Source organism: Elephantulus edwardii, unplaced genomic scaffold, assembly GCF_000299155.1.
Source record: "Elephantulus edwardii isolate Elephantulus edwardi_28Jun2011 unplaced genomic scaffold, EleEdw1.0 scaffold00098, whole genome shotgun sequence".
NCBI classification, from domain to species: domain Eukaryota; kingdom Metazoa; phylum Chordata; class Mammalia; order Macroscelidea; family Macroscelididae; genus Elephantulus; species Elephantulus edwardii.
In genome coordinates, this window is record NW_006399848.1 from 9,228,598 (window position 1) to 9,232,369 (window position 3,772).

Genomic DNA, 3,772 nt, shown 5'->3' on the forward strand with positions numbered 1-3,772 from the left:
ATTAATAATAATTATAATAATAAAAGTTGCAAAAAAAATGCTCAATTTTAGATAACAGCAGCACCTACAAGGATATGCTATGAGGCTGAACAATGAATCGCCTTCTTGGAAAACTCTTCATTACTTAGTAAAGAAAGCCTTAAAGTTGTCTTGTACCTAACATAAATAGCCAAGTCTGAATATATCAACATTGTCAGATAATTTTTTCACCACATCTAAATTTGGCTTCTGGGTGTGGCTGGCATCTATCTACCTCTGTCTCTCCCAATCCCAGAGCATCTTCCTAGAGAATCAAAGCCTTTTTTTCAAATTTAGTTTTTAATTGAGATGGGAAAACCCAGTAAGCCAGGAAGTCATGGTTTTACCAGTGTTTACTTACTAATCTACACTGAACAATATTACATAGCTGTTGTGATGAAACCCATATGAAATTGTTTACCACAGATTAGTAAAAAAACACAAGTAAGCATGTGCTTATCTTACTTGTAAAATAATCCTCCCCTAACATACGTTTCAACTTGGAGTTCCCAACTCAGAGTGACTGCTCTGCCATCTTGGATGGTGAGGCCATTCCAGGGAGGGTAGCTTTTATGATTAAGGTGATTAAGGTAATTGGTCAGGCTGATTCAGACACTCAATCCAACCTGCAGGTAATCACAAGAAGACTGTACCCTGAAGTGGAATTTCTCTCTAGAAGCACTCTTGTGTTTGTTCAAGTTGGAAGAATTGTGCTTGAAAGTTTTCTAGTTTCTGAAACTATTATGAGGTGTACAGATGGCCAGCAGACCCTTGACCAGATACAAGGGAATATCCTTCTAGAAGATTCTTTATTAAAATATTGAAATCCCCTTTTCTTAAAAAAAAAGTTCTTATAGTCAACTGTAGGTAAAATGTTGTGATGGTAAAGTTGAGGGTGCTGGGGATTTTTAATTTTTCAATCTATAATTATAATTAAACCTTATATTTCAATCACCCAGTTTGCCATTTTGGTGAGTTAAGTTCTGATGAAAGCTATCACAGCTTGAAAATGTTTTGGTACTAATTGCTAGTCAGGCACAACTGAAAAAAAAATTCCTTCTGTCCCAAATTATTACTCCTAATACCCTTCTCACCTTCTCGTCATTCAAATAGTCCTACTTGAAGAGATTATATATTTCCTACATTTTAAGCTTAGAGCTAGAAGAAAATGAAGATATAATTTAGTTCAACCCCTTCTCAATATATACTTGTATTTTCTAACATATCTGCCTTTAGACAAAAGAAGCAGAATAAATTTCAAATGATAATTAAATGAAAAATTCAGTTATTTAGATAACCTCTTATAAGTGTTAGATAACTGCATTTGGCTTCTCTTTAATATTCACCAACATTTAATTGGAGCCAGCTGACCTGCCAGTGATTTTTCAGAGGGTGTAAATCACAGGAGAGGAAATTGTCCATCTTTCTCCCAAGTAGCCCCTGGGGGATTTGAACCTTTTGATTAGTAGCATAACTCCCATGGGACTATGCCACCAGAGCTTCCCACACATGGAAAGTGGCTATCTTTTCCAGCAGTGAAAATATATGCAATATTTCAATCATTGCCAAAAGTTTACTAAATGGTGCTGATACAGACTAATCTGGGAGTCTTTCTTTGCCAAAGCACGGATGTTTCTAGTGGTGATATACAAGATGGCTTTAAACATTGAACAAGGAACAATAATATTTATTTGAAAAGATGTATCTCATAAACAATCAAACTAATGTTCCATAAGTATTGCTCAGGGTTGTTGTGTTGTTATGTAGTGTCAAGTCAGAACTGACCCAGAGCTGACCCTCTGGCAGATTTTCAGAGGCAGTTAATTGCAAAAGAGGAGATGGCTCAGAAAATATGCAATTGTATATAATGACAGTTTCAAATTACTAGGCGATAATAAAATTATGGAGATGGCAGGCGTATGGGTGGGGCTTATGAAATTGGGAGTTAAGAATTTTTTTTAAAAATGGGTAGGACCTCCACACAGCTCATCTTCTTACTAAGAGGATTACTGAAAATAACTAACATTATATCAGGAAGGGAGGGAAGAGAGGTAAGAAAGGAGTTTTTAAAGAAGGAAGTTGGGCCATTTTGACCTTCTCCATACTTGTGGTCACTTAGCGTCCCTCTCAGACTATGCAATAAAGGCCTATTCGTTTCTTGGGGGGTTGTTGAAGTAGTAAAGAAGGAAGTTGGTTATAAATCAGAGTAAAGGGATGAATATAAGAGTGGTCTAATCAGGTTGAGAACATGATTAAAGATCTAGAAAGGCCAAGAGGAGGCATTTGGGACATGTGTTGAGGAAGGCATAAACAAAAAAGAAAAAGAAAAAAGAAAAATTTTCCAATTCCAGCAAAAGTCTTAATGCTTCACTCTTCAATTGTTCATAGAATTTGAGTTCTGATGTGTATAGCAAATTTCTGATGTGAATAAGTCGTCAAAACTATAATCTTTCACGCTACTTTCCACTGATTCCTGCAGAAATTTTATTAGAGGAGATTTGAATGAGAAGGTAGGAGCAGGCAAATAAAAGATTTTTAATCTTGTAAGTAAATTTTCTTACTTACCGACCCTTGAACTAATCCAGTAAATCATTCCAATCTTGCAAAGTCACGTTTTAGAGCACTACAAGTGCTGATGGTACTACTTCAATGATCTATCAAACCACCACAAATGTTTAATTCCATGGTTAGCATTGTGATAGAACAGGCTGTAACTTACTGAGTTTTCTGACCTTCCAAATCTAACATTCCCTATAGAATATTCAGTACTTTAAGTCAGACTCCAGCAGGCCCATGAATTTATGGGTCATAATGGCAATATTGGGAGCCCTGGTGGCTTAATAGTAAAGAATTGCGCTGCCAATTCTAAGGTATGTGGTTCAAATCCACCAGATGCTCCACAGGAAAAATATGAGTAATCTACTCTCTGCGATTTGCTGCAATGGAAAATCTGCTGTAGGGTCAACTATGGGTCTGTTCAGACTCAATGGTATACAACAACATATGACAAAGTATACAAAGAAGGTTGAATCAATGTTCTGACAGCAAGCAAAAGCAAAACCTGTAAATGGAAGGCATCTTTCTTGAGACGTTGACAGATTCACAATCGAAACCTCATCACCACTGAGTCAGAACTGACTCAGAGCTGCTCCTCCAGCAGATAAGAGTACTCATCTTTCTCCCTAGGAACTGCTGGTGGATTTGAAACACCACAGGGACTCAACCATGTGGAACAGACTCTTTCACTGCTGTTTTAAGTACACAAGAGGGATCCCTGAGAATTCTAGAAATACTTAGGTGAATTTTTTAGTGGTGAAAAATGTTAAGACGGTCTGAGGTGCAGTGGTTGTAGATGGAAGCAATGAGCAAACAAAAACTCTGCTTATAAATGCTAATATGACCTTGCTTGTCAACCCAGAGTTGCATGTTCCTCAGTGGCTGGCATTGCGCCTGCAGGACTTGTTCACATTTAACCTCACTCAGCTCCATGAGGAAGGTACTGCTCTCACAGGCATTTAACATTCCGAGGCCTGAGGTTCAAAGCAGACATGTTCGTTAACTTGGTTCGTCTCAAAGCTCCAGCTCACAGCAGCAAAGTAGCAGGATACAAGATCAACAAACAAAAATCAGTTGGATTTCTCTACAGTGACAAAGAAAATATAGAGCCAGAACTAAAAAAAAAACAATACCCTTCACAATAGCTAATCGCAAGATTACATACTTGGGAATAAATTTAACCAGAAGCACAAAGGAT

At 37.3% G+C, this 3,772-nt stretch overlaps 1 pseudogene; it reads left to right on the forward strand.

Moving 5' to 3' along the window:
- Window positions 1–3,414: 3,414 nt before the first annotated feature.
- Window positions 3,415–3,772, forward strand: part of LOC102869203 — a 13,340-nt pseudogene continuing 12,982 nt past the window's right edge.